Source organism: Cryptomeria japonica, chromosome 3 (assembly GCF_030272615.1).
Source record: "Cryptomeria japonica chromosome 3, Sugi_1.0, whole genome shotgun sequence".
NCBI classification, from domain to species: domain Eukaryota; kingdom Viridiplantae; phylum Streptophyta; class Pinopsida; order Cupressales; family Cupressaceae; genus Cryptomeria; species Cryptomeria japonica.
The window spans coordinates 995,507,105-995,528,137 of record NC_081407.1 but is presented as its reverse complement, the minus strand read 5'-3'; positions in this window follow the sequence as shown (position 1 = coordinate 995,528,137).

Sequence of the window (21,033 nt, the reverse complement as noted above, 5' to 3'; positions counted from 1 at the left end):
ACACTTTGGACATTGCAAGTACACCTCAGATTCATTTACATTCCATCCAACTTTTGGTCTTCCATACTTTTCCCATTTTTCATCTAGTCTCTCACATCTTGGTCAATACCTAGTTCATGGTTGAAACCCGTCTTCAAAAATCTAGGAGAGAAACTAAAGAGGCTCAAGAGTCCGCAAACATGAGTTCTTATGAGTATGACAATGGTATCTTTTTCAATTCGGATCATACTACATTACCTGACATGGATGTCTATAGAAACATTCCAAATGTTGAGAACATGGACACTATAAACAACAATGCTACACACAATGACAATGTGGACAACTTTTCAATACATTCAGTAGATGTGGAAGAATCCATTATGAATCCCCATTTCAATAGATTGGTTGAGGAAATAATGAGGAGGGATAGACAATACTTCTTACAAATGATGGCACAAAGTGGAGCCAAGATACCTCATGATTTTGACATGTCTCAAATAATGGAACATAGACCTTTACAACAACCTCACTCCAATATGGATCAAAGGAGACCTAATAGTGGAGGAAATAGAGGACCACATATGGTACCTGAATCACCATCAGCTTTGCTTCAAAAACTAGAGGTCCCACATCCACATGGTCAAACATATGATACTTACCTTCGTAGACCATTATGGAAGTCTTATGCAGACAAATATGCTCAATCACATACTAATGCTAAGGATCAACCACCAAAACAATTGGATGTTCAAAGGCATGCTCAAAATTTGGACACAAGGAAACCTCATGTCAAATTTGGGGGCAACACAATGGAACATGACATGCCTGTAGAATATGGTATACATGCGCAAAATAGATATGGGGTTCCTCAACATGAATCTATACCAAGTGGTCCATATACGCAGCATCATTATAGACCTCCTCCATATGAACATGTGTATGATCAATATCATCCATATATGCAACATGCACCCCCTCCAATTGGTGCCTCAAGCATGGGGTATGGTCCAAGAAGTCGATCTCCACCTAAGAGCAGTTTGGAACAACAAATCAGGGACTTACAAAAGAAAATGGAGGGCATAAATACACCGAAGCCAACATACACAATAAGAGACATATGTCCTTATCCATTTGACAAGAGCATTCCAATGCCTCCATTTCCTACACATTTTGTGACGCCTAAATTTGACAAGTATAGAGGAAAAGGGGATCCTAAGGCACACATAAGACAGTTTTTCATAGCTTGCATTGAGGTAGCAGCAGAAGAGACATATTTGATGAGATTATTCCCACAAAGCTTAGGTGATCAAGCTATGGAATGGTTCTCCCAACTTCCACCTGGAATTAAGTCATGGGGTGACTTAGTAGAGGCATTTATTCAACATTTCTCCTACAATATAGAGACAGACATATCAGTCACTACTTTGTGCAACACCAAGCAAAAAGAGGGAGAATCATTTGCATCATTTTTACAAAGATGGAGAAATCTAGCCAGCAGATGCTCTTGTGAAATTCCACAAAAACAAATGGTAGAAATGTTCACCCAAAATGTCAACAAAGACATTGGCTATGATCTAAGAAAAGCTTGTTTGTCCACCTTCAAGGACGTCATTGGAAAGGGCTTAGTGACAGAAAAGGTCCTAATTGAACAAGGAGTCATTAAGATATTCAAGGAAAACAAAGATGACTTTAAAGGAAAAGACAAGCCAAGATTTTGGAATAAAAACAAGAACACAGTCAATGATGGTGTTGTTGATGCCAACACAGTGCGACCCAAAGTCATCTTTTCGGGATCAAGTTCTACAAACAATCAAGTGAATAATCAAACAACTTCCAGATCACGAAGGAAGTACACTCCATTGGGAGAACCACTTGAGTCATTTTTCAAGAAGTTAGTGGCAAACAAAGTAATCACTATTCCAGATTTTCCTCCATATGAACCAAAGGTCAAACCAAATTGGTGGAATGATGATGAGTATTGTGAATTTCATAAGAGCAAGGGTCATAAGATAGGAAATTGTCATCGACTGAAGAACATCATACAAGATCTCATTGATAGAGGTGACATTGAGATTGAGGGACATTCATCCAATCAAGAACATGAGGTGTTTAAGGAACCATTCCCAAAACATGACAAGGGAAAAGCTAAAGCCACAGATGACCAAACCGACTATACCAGAGCATCCTATAACTATGATTCAACTATCAATCACATATCGATGGACAATTACGTCTCTACTATTATCATCAAGGACAAAGCGTCTAAGAATTCTACCTAGAGACCCAAGATTGTCCTAAAAGGTGTTGGATCTTCTTCTGAACCTACCTCTGAATGTCATGTTACAACCCGCCGAGGTAAAATAACTTTGCAAGGTGCTCCAACTAAAAACACCACTTCTTCATCAACCAAACCTGAATATGACCTTGTAGAGCAGTTAGAGAAGACACCCGCGCTCATCTCCATCCTTGAGATTTTATGCATATCCCCCGCACATAAAGCCATTCTTGATAAAATCTTGAGAGATACTACTGTTCCTATTGATCTAAACGTGGACCAGTTTCAAGCCATGGTGGGATACCTTTCCATTCCACATTCACTTACTTTCACAGAAGCCGATGACACCTCCGTAAGTCAGCCACATAATGCACCACTACACATTGAAGCCTTCATACACAAACGTCGAATAAAACGAGTCCTGATAGATGGAGGAGCAGGTCTAAACATTTGTACATTGAGCACTATTAAACAATTGGGATATTCCGACAAAGCTGTGAATTCTACAAACAAAATTAATATCAAAGCATATGATGATGAAGAGCGTTCATCCAAGTGTATAGTCATTTTACCTCTCAGAGTTGGGCCAGTTACAAAGGATGTGGTTTGTCAAGTCCTAGATCTAGATCTCACATACAACATACTCTTGGGACGTCCATGGATTCATGAGATGAGCGCAGTCCCATCTACATATCATCGATGCATCAAGTTTCTCACAATGGAGTTGAAGTGATCGTCAAAGCTAACCCAAATCCATTCATATATTGCAACAATATGTGACCTAGATTAGAAATAACAATCCCAGTCAATCGAGAAGCTATTCCTTCATCAGCATATGTGGATCCAGAATCATTAAAAGCTTCAACATCAAAGCAAACAGAGCTAAAAGAAAATTTCAAGTTTAAAGACATGGGATGTGGTGAGTATATCTTTCATGTTGATCAACTCCCACTATCTTCTAAGGTATTCAGTCGACAAGAACAACCTACAAAAAAATTGCAATGCCAAGGAATTGGGTGTGAACCACCTAGTGTTGTGGCTACTAAGTCTGAATGCAAATCTCCTCTAGTGGTGCAAGCATCCCTTGATATAAATAGTCTTAAGAGTGGTTCCAACAAAGAATCTATTGAGCATATTGCTAGCCCTCTTGATAACTCACATAGCTTTACCATATCATCCACTCATTCCATTTCCACTCCTCTCCCAGACTTGGATCAACAAGAATTACAAAAGCCCTTACTAATTGGGGATCAAGAATCAAGCTTTGAAAAGAAAAATCTAAAAGTAGAAAATAAAGAAAAGTCCTTTAGTCCAAATCAAAATCAAAAGCTATTGGACTCTGCAAAAATCAAAGTCAAGGATAAAAATCCTATGAAGCAAAAAGAGAAAGAGTTGATCTCCCCTAATATCAAAATAACTGGGGACAAAAGTTCTACAATTTTAAGTCAAAACACATACTTGTTGATCCTAAGTCTCCATCATGCTATCCTACTTTCACTTCTTTTCACAATCATAAGCCTTCATTCCTCATCCACTTGTTCCACACATCCATCCCCTTTTGGTGATACATCATGGACCTTTAATGGAGCTTCCTTGAAGGACTTGGTTATCAGGGATACCCAAACTTCTTTAGGTGATACGCATACGGGCCTGTGTAGTCCACACACTAGTAATTCTATCTCAATTCCTTTATCAAGGAAGACAGACACTCAAGCTACACATCATTCAGTCAAGGAACAACGCATCTACAATCATAAGGTTAAGCCTCGCACATTTGAGGTAAGTGATTTGGTTCTCAGAGAAAATCCTAAAAATCAACAAGACAGAGTGAAGAAGGGCAAGTTTGAACCAAATTGGCTTGGTCCTTACATCATTACAGCAGCATATGGATCTGGGGCATATCAGTTCTCAACTACAGAAGGTGAACCTTTGGAGGATCCTATCAACAACATGCACCTTTGCAGGTTCTACACATAGCTCGTCGGAATATCCTAATTTCAAAAATACAAAAAAAAAAAAAAAATTCAAAAATACAAAAAAAATAAATTTTTAAAACAAAAAAATCGTTACTTGGTGAAAACCTGGCAAACAGGCGCCTTGTGACACAAAAAACATGGAAAAATCAAAAAAAGTAAAGAGAAATAATTTCGTCCAATGGTGAAAACCACTTCGGTGGCGCCCTGGGCAAGTACCATGGTGAAAACTGGGTCACCAACGCCATGCGTAGAGACATTGCTCCTCCCTCCTTCAGGATTCTCTTTCATCATTTCACTTTGCACACACTCACAACCTATTCGTTCATAATAAACTGACCCATTCCCATCATGGCTTCTTATTGATCTACCCAAGATTGGTTAGCCATTCATAATAAACATTCCTTTTCACCTCCCTTTCCATCCATAATAAATCAGATCCTATCTGTGGCTAAGGCAAATCCTACGTCTAGTAATGGGTGTGGAACTGAGAACATCACATGTTTCGAGGAGTACAGTTTCTTCCAACCTTCTTCAGTCTATCCGCGCACAATCCACAATAAAGCAACATTTGCATCACAGATCCGCAATAAAGTTTCATCTTCTCCACAATAAAGTATTAGTTTCATGGATTCAGTGAATTTCAGATGACACAGCAGCAACAATGGGCTTCAACAAATCAAATCTTTCAACAGACTCAGACAACATTATGGTTCACTGCTATTTATCCTTTTTGTGAAAGTAAACATTGTGACCACAATCAAATAAGACTTATACAAGTGACAAGAGACACTAAACTTGAAGACTACAATGGATGTTGGTGTCGAGTCTTGGTTTTCTTTTGATTTTATCTTTCTGGTGACATGTTTTTTAGCTTTTCCAGGATGTCTTTGACTAGAAAGGCGAGGATGGGGTATCGTCACCTATTTTTACTTGTTGTTTGTGGATTGTCTCTTAGTAATTCTATGACTTGTCCAAGGATATGAGGACACTATGAGTCTCGTGTGAACTGGGGCATTCCTTGTTTGTGACTGTCTTATCTCCATGCAAACAAGTACAATGACTTTCTGGGTCAAACATATGCCTCGATTGTCATAACCTATTTTGCCATAATAAAGCTCAATGATGATAACGCACAAGAAGCTCTTTCACTTTCATATCTTCTGTCTTCCATCCCCCTTTCTTGATTGAATTCCATCATCCTTCTTGAGTCCGCGTAGCTTGCTATCACATGACTGAGTATAATGACACACCAAAAACATTTGCACTTCATGTAGCTGCACCTACATTACCACATATAAGCATTTCATACATACATATATATATCACAACTGCATCACATCTTGCACACAACACCTGTTAGCACAATAATTATTTGCATTATCATATTCATCTGCACTTCATACTTTCACATTTTCATCATGCATAACATTTTAAAACATAAAAGAACAAAAATATTGCATTACATACATATTTGCATCCATAGCATAAAACATACATCATAAAACATCTCATCACATAGGTACACATGCATATAGCTGCCACAAAGATGAATCATCTCATATATATAATCAAAAGTGTCATGATACAATGATGTCAAAATCATATGGCTACAAAAGCACCCGCAGGTGTCTACAATACAAAAATGGTACAAAACTGATACATAGGGAGCCCTCTAAGGCTATGATGAACTCCTTGCCTCGGAGCCGCCTGGCCTCGGTGGAATCTGAGCCCCTGAAGGACCTTCCCCAGGATCATCCCTCCTGTCTCCTCTATCTAGTGGTGGTGGAGGACCCATAACCCCACCACTCGATGACTGTCTCCTCCGGTTCCCTCCCGTAGCTGTCGCTGTACGCGACGATCTATGGAAGCTCCTCGCCCGCTGATCTGCTGGCACTGCACCGTAGTAGAGGTCTCTCCAGTAGGCTATCACCTCTCCTGCCCGCAGGACATAAGCGTATCCTGCCCCTGTATCCTCAGTTGCCTATCTCCCTACCCTCAGTGCTATCTCAGCCTCTGTGTAGCGTTGGATAGCCTGATCCCGCTCTCGCTCAGTATCCCTGAGCCTCGTCCTGAGCCAATCCCTCTCCCTCTCCAGCTCCTGGATCTCATCTGCCTGGCCCTGGCAGATCTCCCTTAGATCTAGCAGCTCGGCCTTCACCGGGTCATCCCCCTCTGCCTCTGCTTGTGGCTCCCCTGTCCAGGTGCCTGTCCCTATGCCTGTACCTATACCTGTACTGGTGCCTGTACTGGTACCTGTCTCTGTCTCTGTCCCTGTGCCTGTACCTGTCCAGGACCTTGTGCTGCTGGTACCTGTAGTGGCAATCCACCATGACCCCTCACCACCCGAGCCTGCCTCTCCTCACCACCCTCCCTCCGAGCTGCCACCCTTATCTCTCCAACTACTTCTCTCCTCTGTCAGACTCGACCCCCATCACCTCCACCATCATCATCATCTCCCCCCCCATCTCCCTCCAGTGCCTCTCCTGGATCTGTCAACCGTGGGAACGGATGCTCTACCCAATAAGCTGTATACTCGACATCTATGTCGGTGTCCTTGATCTCTGGCCACATATCCCAGGGTAGAGGTATCATCTCCACCAACTGTGTCACTGCCTGATCTCTAACTGTGCGAAAATACATGCTTGAGCCCCGGGGCATCCTCTGAATTCGGCCAAACTGTTGGCCAATCCTGTCTACCAGCTGCCTCTCCAGCACATAGGGCATCCACCCAATCAAATACCTGCTCCGGAAGGTGTAGGGAAGCTCAATTGCATCATCCTCCCACTGCTCGCAACCCAGATATGGTCGCCATATGACCTCATCAATGTCACCAATCACCCGCCACCAATGCTCTAGCCTACCAATCCGTGGCTGCGATGTGATCATATCATATAAATGCACAAAGCTGCGTCCATAACCTCTGCCCCTGAAGTGTATCGGTCGGGTAACCGACAGATGCTCGTAGGCCCATACCTGCAGCAAGGTAACTCCGCAGCCCAATCCCATTGACCCATGATAAACAAACTGATGAAGCTCATAATACAGGTGGGCCAACACACATGGTCCCCAGGCATATCTGGTATGCTGTGTCACTAGCATCTCCAGTGCTCCTCCCCAGCCCACAGCCAAACCCCATGTCGCCCTGTCTGGACACAGGAAACCACTGATAGCTCCTCTGATCACTACTGACAATGCTAACCCGGTGGCTGTCATGGTGTCCCATGCCACGTGTCCTACCCTCATCTCCAGTCCAGGGTCCTGGAATAATCATCTCAGGGCCTCTCTGTCACCATCTCGATCATATGGGATCAGCTCCCCATCGATCGGTATCCTCATAATCCTGTACACATCCTCCAGGGTGACTGTCATCTCACCCATCGGCAGATGAAACATGCACGTCTCAGAGTGCCATCTCTCAGCTAATGCAGTCAGCAGTCCCATGTTCGCCCGAAACTCAGGCACATACAACACATGTCTCAAACCCATCTCCTCGATAGTGGCTCTGTCCTCGGCTGTCAACTCAGGTCACAACCTCTGAGTAGACGGGAATCTCTCCCGTGACTCTAGCATCAGCAAATACTCCTGCAGTCAAACAACTCAATCATGTCAGTTATAGTGGCATTCACTGTTTATCACAAAATGCCACTCGCTATCTAAATGCACATGGCTATCTACCCTAGTGACACTCACTGTTCATCACAAAGTGTTGCTATTTATCCTAGTGGTACTCACTGTTCATCACAAAGTACTACGTGTGTGACACTCCCTGTTCATCACAAAGTGTTACTCACATTTGCACTCCCTGTTCATCACAAAGTGCTGCTCATATTTTGAGTACTCCCTGTTCATCACAAAGTGCTGCTCATATTTTAGTACTCCCTGTTCATCACAAAGTACTCTATCTTGGTACTCACTATTCATCACAAAGTGCCTTGATCTATCCTAGTCTTCCTAGAGGACCTGCTTGAGTGTATCCCCTCAGCAGCTTATCCAATCGACATTATATGTTCATCACAGAACTGTCGATTTGACCTAGAAGATGCAAATTCATACTTTTCAAACGCAAACACACTTACATGACATAAACACGCATTTATTACATTACCCAGCATGCATTAATGACAAAATTAAATGCGTCAAAGTACGAGGAGGTTTGGTGGTACTTACTGGCTCTCCTGCCTCTGCTGGCCTCTGAAATCGACGAACGTGGTTGAATCTGTGAGTGAAAGCCATCGCTGCTGACTGCTCTTGCTCTATTTTCGCTCTGCAATATGCTCTTGTGAATGTGTAGATGACAATGAGGATGTATTTTCCCCCATGGTCTATCTTATAGATTACCCTAGCCCTAGCCCTCACCTCCCGAGTCAGTCTTCATTATCCCGTGACTCTGTTACTTTATCCGGTCAATCCATTCTAGCCTTTCTTTCTTATCGAGAGATTGTCTGCAATCTTTTCAAACATTTTCATCCAATCTCTCAAGGGGGCATATCAATCCCATTCTGGGGCAACTCTGTATCAGTTCATCTTATCTTCTTTGAAACAACGCGACAAGTCGCATTGTCTCAAAGAGGGGCAAAATGTAGACACCTAAAATTGTCTAGTCTAATTAAATAAATATTTTATTTATTTAATTACTTTAACTTAATTCTTCTATTAATTAAATAAATCCTTATTTATTTAATTAATTCATTTATCCTCTTCTAGCCTTATTTCTCATTTAAATAAATACATTTATTTATTTAAATTATCCTTTTCCTAAATTAAATAAATATCTTATTTATTTAATTATCCCACTTCTATTAATTAATTAAACCTTTATTTATTTAATTAATTCATTAGCCTTTTCTACCCATGACACATGCCATTCATCTCTTAATTCATACACTACCTACCCCTTTCATTATTTTATTATTCCTTTTACCTACCCTCTAATCATAGCCGACCTCCTTTTACACCTCTCAATCTTATCCCTCCATTTCATATAGTGTCTTCTATATAAGGAGATGCTTCCTTCATTATCAAACCCTAATGAGCTAACTACTTGATCAATTGACTACACTACGATCCGTCTTGCAACCACATTCCGTTCTTTGTTGAGCTCTTGTGCATATAAAATCTGAGAGCAAATATATCAAGCAAGATCAATGGAGATAGGAAGAATGGAGATCAAAACCCTATTGGACATGTGATGGTATAATCTTTGTGATTTCATGTGATTTGCATTGTCTTAGGCAATCTTCATATGTTATGGTGGATCTTTGTTGATTGTTAGGCTAGGGTTTTGTGGTTGAATTCATTTAGCCTTTCAATATTGTTATTATTGTTATCCATTTTCACCATATGCAGGTGTAAACTGGTATATGTGCAATAAGTGAAGTGGTATGCTTGTCCAAGTGAACCGGTATGATGTTGTGAACTGGAACCAGTATGTCAAGACAAGAACCGGTATAGAATGTGGTAGGACTACCGGTTGGTAGTCTTAGCTTCAGGTTTTCCGGTTGAAGTGTTCCAAGCCCGTGTGATTCAACCGATGACATTGTGTGATGAGTTAGCATTGCAATGGAGATCAGATCATGTTTCCACATTAGTCTTGTGCATGTGAAGGATCTTGCATGAAGGAGACTAATCCTATCTGCCTCGGGAATGTGCGAAGTCTTTGCAAACGACGGAGAACCTGTGATGGGTTATCACCTCCATGAAGTGGTGAAGAACGAACGATGGAGAATTTCTTGAGATCTATTCAAGACCATTGTATTCAAATGCAAAGTGCTCAATGGTCAGGATTGAACCGATCAATTGCTCAACCTAAGTGTTTAGGGTTTAGGGTTTATGCTGCCAACCTATCTGTGTTCTATAAGGTCGATGTTGTGTTTCATGTTGAGGTTGTTGGCAAATGTTGTGTGTGTATCTAAGTGAAGAGATACGTGATTCTTGCCAGACTAGATAAGAGGATTGGTACCTGCATAGTGTGTGTGTAGAAGGAAGGAACTAAAGCAGATCTGCATTAGCATTGAGTGCTATTACTAGATCATTGTAATACTTGTTGATCTTTAACTACTTCAACAGTTGGAAAATCCCTTAACTGGGTAGCTTTAACCATCTTGCTATAAATCCTTTAACAGGGTGATTGAAAGCCATTGAGTTCATAAAATCCTCTGACAAGGTAACCTCTAACAGGGTTTAACCCTTAACTGGGTATTCTAGCCATCCCTTAATCGGGTGATCCCTGACAGGATCAGTTCCTAACAGAACCTGTTGTAATATTCTTTAATTGGACTAGGTTCCTAACAGAGCGGACTCCTAAAGAGTTCAAAAATAGCTTGTGGGTATTCATCCCCACAGTGGTTTTTCCTAGTTGGGTTTCCACGAGAAAAATATCTATGTCATATGTGATGTCCTTTTCATGTGATGCTTTTTTGTTTTCTGTTAAGCAGCGAATCATGTTGATCTAGAAAGTTATTATATTTCTGATGATAGATTATCTGTATATGCATAAGGACAAAGTGGAAATGAGGGAGTAGGTTGTGTGGAAAGCTAAGAAGATTGACCGGTTCATGTCTTTTACAGCTACACTATGTTTAACTGGTAGAAGTCTGGTTTGGACCAGTGTTGGAGATTGCCAGTAGTTTACAATCTGCAATCAAACTGGTTTAGGAGAAGTTTTTTGTTTGTGCCTATATTGATTCACCCCCCCCCTCTCAGTACTGGTTTGGTACTCACCGTTCATCATTGAGCTATAAATTGGTATCAGAGAATCCTCCAGGTCCTCTGTGTTGTAAGCTTAACCGCTTGAGGGAAAGATCCTATTGTAATGATGAAGAGGGAAGGTCCAAAGTTCAACAGAGATAACTTTAAAATATGGAAGGACATAATGAAAATATACATTAGAAGCATGGGTGCTCAACATTGGAGCTATGTTGAGAACATTTATGTTATCCCTACCAGTACTCTCACCGATGACCAAAAGAGAGAGATTCAGGAGAATGGACAAGTCATGGAAGCCATAATTAGTAGCTTATCTGACATTGAGTTTATTGATGTCCAGGATAAAGACAATCCCAAAGAAGTATGGGATACTCTTGAGAATATCTATGGTGGTGATGAGCATGTAAAACAAGCTAAGGAAGAAAGCCTTAGAGGGAAGTTTGAAGTCATGCAAATGGTTGAAGGTGAGACCATTCAAAAATATGGAATACGAATCAAAACCGATGTTGGAGATATCAAGAGTGCAGGTGGTAAAATGGAAGATTCCACCGTTGTTAGAAAAGTTTTGAGATCTCTATTACCGGTCTATGCAATAAGGGTTGTTTCTATTCAGGAGTTGAGATCAATAAACAAGACTAAGTTATCCCTAGACTCCATCATTGCAAAATTAACAGCCTATGAGCTAAATAGTTTTGATGACAGTGTTCAGAAGACTGAATCAGCTTTTAGAACATCTGCTGCACCATCGAGAAAAAAAGAAGAAGTAAGCACCAGCAGTGAACCAAGACAGAGCAGAGAAATGGATGATGAGGAGATTCTGATGGAATTTGAAGCTCTTCTTGCCAAGAGACTTCCTAAGGGAACCAACAAATACAAAGGTAAGCTTCCTTTGAAATGTTTTTCTTGTAACTAGATAGGACACATCGCTATAAACTGTCCTAATGGTGATAGCAAAGACAAACTGGAAAGGTTCAAGAAATTCAAATAAGGAAACCGGATAAACTGTTTTGTAGCAGTTGATGAAGGTGTCACAGATGAGGAATCAGAAGATGAAGAAAATGAAGATATTGTGTTTGTTGTAGTCAAGGAGGATGTGTCAGACAAAAAGGCTCTTGTCTCCTGCTTTGATAATTCCAATGAGTGGATTATTGATAGTGGTTGTTCTCACCATATTACTGGTGACCGAAGCAAGTTTATATCCCTAGAAGAGTATGATGCTAGTGTGGTTCAATTTGGTAATGATGCACCATGTATGGTCAAAGGCAGAGGGTCCATCTCTCTAAATGAAAAGAGTAGTGTTGACAATGTGTATTGGGTGGAAGGTCTCAGACACAATCTATTGAGTGTTGCCCAGCTAAATGATGGTGGACTCACTCTGGAATTCAAAAATGGAGTCTGCAAAATCAAAGGAAAGAATGGTGAATTGATGGCCACTAGTATGCAGACCAAAGGTAACTTATTTCAGCTGAATGCAAATATAAGTACATGTCTTATGGCTGAGTTTGATGATAGCTAGATATGGCATAGGAGACTCTGCCATGTAAACTTTGATAACATTGTGAAGGCTAGTAAGACCAAGGTAGTTAGAGGATTACCTGTGCTGAGAAAACTAGAAAATCCTTTGTGCAGAGAGTGTCAACTGGGGAAAATGTCTTCCTCAACCTTCAAAGGTAAATCTTTCACTGCTGACAATTTACTTGATCTTGTGCATATTGATTTGTGTGGTCCTATGAAAACTAGGAGTGTGTAGGGAGATAGGTATTTTATGATTCTAACAGATGATTTCTCAAGAATGATGTGGGTCACATTCTTGAAGGATAAATTTGAAGCTTTTGGAAAGTTGCACTAGTAGAAAAGGAAAGCGGTAGAAGAATCAAATGCCTTAGAACTGATCAAGGAGGGGAATTCACTTCTGGTGAATTCAACAAATATTGTGAAGAGAATGACATCAAGAGGCAACTATTTGCCTCCCGGACTCCACAAAAGAATGGCTTAGCAGAGAGGAACAACTAGACTGTGGTTGAAGTGGCTAGAACTATGCTGATCCAAGGAAAAGTTGCTCACACCTTTTGGAGAGAAGCAATGAGCACTGCAGTCTACACAATGAACCAGGTACTCATCAAAAAGGGAAAGGATAAGACTCCTTATGAGTACTGGACCAGTAAGACACCACTGGTAAGCTACTTTAGAGTGTTTGGTAGTAAATGTTACATCAAGAGGAGTGAACATCAGACCAAGTTTGATGTTAAATGTGATGAGGGAATATTCCTAGGGTATGCCACTAAGAGAAAATTTCTCAAATGTTTCAATAATAGGACTCAGAGAATTGTTGAAATCATCAATGTTAGGGTTGATAAAAAATATGAGAAATCTGAGGAAACCGATAGAGAGCATGTAGGAGATGAACTGGTAGTAACCTTCTAGGAACCAGTTGTAACAACTGTGCTCCTACACAGGTAGATACTGATGAAGATGAGGATGATGAAGAAAAGAAAGAGGAAGCTATTAAGAATATACCTAGGTATTGTTAGGCCCAATATGGAAAGCTAATGTACTGAGAGGGGAGGGGTGAATTAGTACTTCAAAACCTTTCTTTAATAATAACCTTACTATTATGCATAAACATAATAGTGAAGTAACATAAAATAAAGTTAAAACAAATAGATAACAATCATACATGATTCACTCCATAACACATATATTTGGTTATGCAGAAACTCTTGGTTAGAGAGAAAAACTGCGGTGGGGATGGCACCCAAAACTTCACTACTACAATAATAAAGATTGCTCAGTTAGAGCTACATGTTTAGCTATTTCTGATTGCTTACCCTGTTAGGAGTAACAAGATCTGTTAGATCTACCTTGCTAAAGGATTTTACAACATTTATTCTAAATGCTGCACCTAGTTAGAGGCTTTACAATTTATAGACTTGTTAGAGTCTTTTACCCTGTTGAAGGTTTCTCTTTCAACTTCACAATATTACAATAAAATCATTACAAACATCTGCAACTTTTCATCTGAAATGTTATAGAAGATTCTATGTGCTTAGGATAAGATTACCTTGCTTATAACATACCTCGGTAACCCATATAGTAACTCGGTAAACCCTTTTGTTTACTCTGTTCTTCGACTGTTCTCTGAAAACCTTCTCGGTGACCTCTATGTCTCTGTAATAGTCTTCCTTCATGCATACATACACTTCAATGATGCTGTATATATAGATCTCTTAAAACGGTGATCTAATTCATTGCTTCGATCTTACAAACAATATTCCTCGAATGAATAACTAAACAAAATATTTCATTGGTTAGATTGACCTCGCAATCATACACAATCTTCTAGTGCAATTTCCAATGTAATAATGGTTAGATGTGCCTCGATCTTGTAACACATTTTCATATGCATGTCCAGGTTCAATGTATCTGGTAACATGTTTCACTCGGTGAATATCAACTCGGTGTGTTAACTTTACTGCTCGGTAGCCATAAAAAGATACTCGGTAGACAGCTCGGTGTATACTGCGTTCTGTGATTGCTTTCTTCTGTAACCGACTAGACTGTGCATACCGACTTCTCTGTTTATACCGACTGCATGATTCGGTAGTGCTAACCGACTAGAATATATAGTATGAATTTGAATATAAAAACTAATGGCAACTTGATAAGTAGTAACAATCTCCCCTTTTGACATTAGTTGAGATGTTTGACAAAAACTACTTTCAAAGTCATAACTCAAAAATCTATATACTTTGCAAAATGACTACACTTGACAATATATACAATAGTCAATGAAATAGTATATGCAGATATACTCCCCTTATCATTATTCTATATATTACTTAGATTTTGCATGCTTGGTTCTGTTCTGTGCTTGTATGCTCTGCTTGCTCTGCATGCTCTGCTCGGTATACTCCCCTGTATACAATACTCAAAACTGTATTACCAAAACTGTATCACTCTCCAAATATAGTATATTATTCCCCTTATGTAGTATTACTCCCCTAGTTTGACAAACATCAAAAACTTAATTTCCATCCGAGGGTGGTAACTGATCAAAAATAGATTTATACTTGTTCCGAGCGTCGGTGAGTGCGACTGAGAGTGCATCCTTTACACTTTCCATTAAAGAATTTTGTGCTTGAATATCAACCAATAGTGATATTAAGCCATCAAGAGTGCTTCCCTCTTGTGTAGTAGATAGGCATGTAGCTTGGTTAATCTGCTCTTGAACTGATGAGAGATGAGGAAGGAATAATGTTTGGAGGGTCATTATATCCATCCTGATCTTATGCTCTTCATTTCTGAGTTCTAATTGTTGAGCCATGAGCTGTTGAAGCTTGGTATAAAAATTCTGAACTAAATTAGGCTCGGTGGTCAACTTAATTGAGAGATCGGTGATCTCTTTCTCAATTGCATCAATTTTATTCTTGATATCTTTAATGAATAAGGAAAATGTACAAACTGAAATAAATAAAGAATATGCTTGAGTTGAGGGGACAACTCAGAAATGAATTTGACAAGCTTTACTTTTCCTATAGCGAGAACTTTTTGTACCTCTTCTATCATCTTTGCAGTAAGGTCTTTATCTTTTAGCTTACTCAAGTACTCAGATGCATCAACTCCAGATGTTTCTATTTGAGTAAGGAGTTCATCCAGTTGAATGTGGATGGCTGCATCAGTTGACACTATTGCTGAAGGTAGCATATCTGTTAGTAGTGTCTTTACCTTCTGTAGTACTTTATTCTTCTTTTGAACGACCAATTGTTTTTCTTGTTTGGCCTTTGCTTTGCATAGTTCACCGAAATCAATAAGTGCTTGCCCTATTAATTTTGAGATATCCAGATTGGGCAACACTATCGGTTTAGTTAAATCAACTTTGAAACTATGATTTCTCACCTTCTTCTCTTTACCTTTGATCGATTGAACTAAGACAAGTGCTTGTGAGGCTTGTTGACCCTTGGTAGGTTGCTCGGTAGATGCAACACTTTGGTCAGTTCCTGTAGCCGTTGTGGTGTCCTTGGGTGTCTCGGTACTAGGGGTCTCAGCTGTAACATTTTCAGTGCTTGACGGTGCTTGAGACGTCTGATCTTTAGTTTTATCTTTTATTGCTTTAGACTTGTGACCTTCAATGCCTTATTCTGTATCCTTAGGAGCTTCGGTTGAAACAGGTGGCTTGACCGGCGGATAAGGCTGAACTTGTTCTAAGATAGATTCACTACATACAAGTTTTGCATAGGTAGTGCCTTCAATCATTTCCTCCTCTGGTGCTTCTGCATCCATGACATCTTCATCAATTTGAATAGTGTCAGCCAGGTCTTGCTTGGTAGCATCAGGACCTTGCTCGGTGACATCAGGGTCTTTCTCGGTGACATCAACAATTTCAACTTGAGATTGTTCACCGACATCCTTTATTTTGAAGATGCTTTCGTCTCATTTTCTACATCAATGCATAGCCCATTCATCAATTTTAAGGCTCTCTGTTTGACAAGAAATTTAGAATTGTCTGTTGTCAAATGTTCTTTAATTTCTGCTACAGACATATCAGGAAATAGATGGACTAGACTTCTTTCTCTTATTTGTTTCTCTGAGTCCATTGCATATTTCCATCTGTTATCAATATGTAAGTATAATTCACTCGGAAGTGACTTTACTAGTTCTAATGGAGCTAGCTGAAACTTTAGAAGCGTGCAGATGATAGCTTCTTCAATTTGTCACTTCTCATCATTATTCCTAGTCTCATACTTGACATATCTAAATCTTGCAAATCCACCGTATTCTTTAAGATTGGCACAAAAGTTTTCAACACTATGAATATTTACCTTCTTGCTTTTTACAATCTGAAATTTGTTTGCATCATCAGATTCTGTATCACTAGACTCTTTTGCCAAAATGAGTCTCCAAGTAGATTTCTTGTAGGTCTTGTTTACCTTGGGTGTAGTAACACTCTTTTGTTTCTTACTCGGTGATGCAGCTGATGCTCTAGTGCTAGGTCTCTTTGTTGGTGGAGTCGGTAGGGCCTTTGAAATGTCCTGTTTCTTTCTTTTCAAAACTTTACCCTTAGGCAACTCGGTACTTAATGTTATTGCTGCCTCTTGAGCTTCTGATTCGTCTTCAGTAATAGCAAGAGTGCCTTTGACAGGTGTAGAGGAGGATTCTTCTCCGAATTTCTCAGATAAAACCTTTATCATCTTTGTAGCCTTTCTTGTAGCCTTGGGTACTACAATGCTCATTTTTACTTTTTCTTTCACCTCTTCATAAGTTCCATATCTTAGTTCGGTAGCATGCCTTGGCAATGAAAGATAGGCATCAATTTGCTATTGTGTGATATCATAGTCAATCTCATAACCCATTGGTGGCAAAGATTGAGTCCTTGGTTCAGCAACATTCATATAACAGTAATCGGTGTCTACCTCAAAACATATATCATCCTTATATTTCTCTACCAGCTGTGGTGGAATCCGGTACCTGTTGTGCATCTTCTCTTGAAATTTACTGAAATAATCATCCATGATATCATTAAAATTATCTCCTAGTTTCTTGATAAAATCATTGATTTGATGGGTGATAGGTCGGTGTAGCTCCCAAACTACTTTACCGACTGAGGGAAAGAACTTCTCAAAGTAGAAAAACATGCATACAAGAAGTGAACCAAACTTCAGTGTGTTTGCTGAGTTGTTCATCTTCGGCTTCCTTATTGCGTTTAGGTTCTCAAACAAGTTCTTCAGTAGCACTTCAGATAAATCTACTTTCATTCCCTTTTTCACTATTTTATAGGCTAAGTCAACTGTGGCACATGGTACACTGTTTTCCCTTGCTGATTGGAAGAAACAGTAACCAATTACTCTAATTGCAAACTTAAGTTCTGCATCAGTGACATTGTTCAATTTCAGTCCTTGGTAATCAGATTCTACTCCAGTTAGACTGATTAGCTCCTTCTGTGATATCATTTTCTGTGCTCATGCATGATCATAGATAGGATACCCGATGATCACATGAATGATTTCCTTGGTGATTTTGAATGGTTGCTCCTCTAGCCACATAAAATCATCATGAACTCTGCTTAAAACAAACTTAACCCACTGGGGTTTGAACGCACGGGGATAGGCTAGGGCTTCAGTTAATCCCTTGATTTTGATATGCTCGTACTTGCTATCCATTTTGCCATTGGTACAAAGTTCATCATATGTGTCACTAATCTCAACATGACCGAGTTCTTCAACACGACATTTGGTGAAGAATCTAACATCTTCGACTAACAAGACTCGATCAGGGATGAGTGAAAATGCAGTTTTGTCATCCGGTTCAGAGGCAACTTTAGGAGTCAAAAAGTACTTCAGCGAGGGCTTCTCCACATTCTTGACAACTACGGGATCTTGGATCTTGGGCGCCATTGAAGGTTTCAGGTAAAAACTTAGCAAACTATCCTTAGGGTTTGATGATTTACAAACGATTGACACTTCACACTCGGTAGATAATAGCAATTGGACAAGATCGGAAACCAGCTTAACAGTGTGATGAGATTTGATGTAAATACCTTGAAATTTGCTCTGAGTGAAGTTTGATCACCTTGATTCGCTCTGCTCTACTCTCTTGAAAACTTGGTGAATGAAAATGACCGCGAAAATACCTTTAAGTACACAAAATACCTTATCGGGCTTCGTGTGAGTTAGGTCAAAACATTAAATGCACTTGGTTCACCTTTAACTGATTTACTCCCTTTTTTTTGTTTTAACCAAGTAACCAAATTTCCTTCATTTACCGACTTGACAGGCTTCCTGTAAACACTGACTTGATAGGTTTCTTGTAAAGTACTTTGATAGAATTTCAAACTTACTAATTGCATCTTAACTATGCAGATTTTGAATTTTGTACATAATAGAATGGGAACTATTATGATTTAACCTTTAGAGAATGTAGTCCCTTCATACCTTTTCTGATTAATTTGGAATAGGTGCACCTAACTCAGTAGGTAAGGTACTTTCTTCATCTGACATGATTTCCCTCTTTTTCCAAATCATCTTAAATTTTTCTTTTATCTCTTCAGTGTCTCTTCTAGGTTGATCTCTGCAATTTCCAGCTAAATGTCCAACTTTGTGACAATGAAAACATGCCATACTAGGATTTCTCCATGATCTTTGGTTGTTCATTCCAAACCTTATAAAATAGTTGGCACTAATATGTCCATATCTTCCACAAAATTTGCACCATATCCTTGTATTATAATCCCATGGTACTGCTGCATATTATCGATAAGGATTTGTGTGAGTTCGGTAACCTCTAGTGTCTGCTTGGTGTGGACACCGCATGTAGTTCTTTGCTTAGACCAGCACTTCTCGGTACTATGTCCATATCTATTGCATTTTCTACAAAACCCTTTGAATTTTGCCTTCTGATAGTTGTTAACAGACTTTGTCCTACATTGATTAGGTGTGTGATCGTATTTATTACAATTGTAACAATATCCATTGGACTTAGTGATATTTGGTTTCTTACCTTTTCTAATCTGGCATATGTTGGCAGTATGACCTTGATTTCCATAGTAGTAGCAAATAGGCTTCTTCCTTTTGATGTTATTCCTATTTCCAGCTTGCTTTGATGATTCTCCTCTTTCGGTAGTATGAATTCCTTTCTCGGTTGATTCTTTTCCTTTGTAACCGAGTCTTGCATCTTTGTTGGGTCTTCTTGTATTCAGTTGCTCATCCAACATCTTTGATGCATCATAACTCTTCTTCAATGTTTCTTTGGATTTCTTCTCTGTTTTAAGTTCATCAGTCAACCTTGATACTTCAAGTTTTAATGCTTGATTTTCATCATTCTTTAGGATTGCTTCATGATGTGCATAACCTAGTTGATTTGTCATATTTTGTTGAATCCCAGTTAACCTTATGATTTCATCATTCTTATCAGATACTAAGACTTCAAGTTGTTGTTTCTCTCTTTGTAGATCTATTGCTTTATCCTCTGCTATCCTCAATGCATCTAGATTTTCAGTCATCCGTGTACTGAAATGTTCATGTTCTCTTTTCATTGCTTTGAGTTGATCAACCAATGCTTTGTTCTTTTCTTTCAATACTCCAATCATTTCTTCAGTCTCTTTAGATATACTATTCTCAGATGATGTCTCAATTTGTTCCACTAACTCTTGAGAATCCTGCAAGTCATCAGATAATCTTCTTCTTACTTTTAGAGATGTTTGCATTTGCCTTTGCATGTCTACAATCACTTGATTTGCATTATCCAGCTCTTCTTGCAGATACACAATCCTCTGAGATTGTTTATAGCCTTCCATAGATAAGATCTTTCTCTTTAGGTAGTTAAACCCTTTTCCAAGATTCAAGCTCTGATACCAATTGTTAGGCCCAATATGGAAAGCTAATGTACTAAGAGGGGAGGGGTGAGTCAGTACTTCAAAACCTTTCTTTAATAATAACCTTACTGTTATGCATAAAGAGAATAGTGCAGTAACATAAAATAAAGTTAAAACAAACAGATAACAATCATACATGATTCACTCCATAACACATATATTTGGTTATGCAGAAACTCTTGGTTAGAGAGAAAAACTGCGGTGGGGATGGCACCCACAACTTCACTACTGCAATAATAAAGATTGCTCGGTTAGAGCTACATGTTTAGCTATTTCTGATAGCTTACCCTGTTAGGAGTAACAAGATCTGTTAGATCTACCTTGCTAAAGGATTTCACAACATTTATTCTGAATGCTGCACCTGGTTAGAGGCTTTACAATTTATAGACTTGGTTAGAGTCTTTTACCCTGTTAAAGGTTTCTCTTTCAACTTCACAATATTACAATAAAATCATTACAAACATCTACAACTTTACATCTGAAATGTTATAGCAGATTCTATGTGCTCAGGATAAGATTACCTTGCTTATAGCATACCTCGGTAACCCATATAGTAACTCGGTAAACCCTTCTATTTACTCTGTTCTTCGACTTTTCTCTGAAAACCTTCTCGGTGACCTCTGTGTCTCTGTAACAATCTTCCTTCATGCATACATACACTTCAATGATGCTATATATATAGATCTCTTAAAACGGTGATCTAATTCATTTATTCGATCTTACAAACA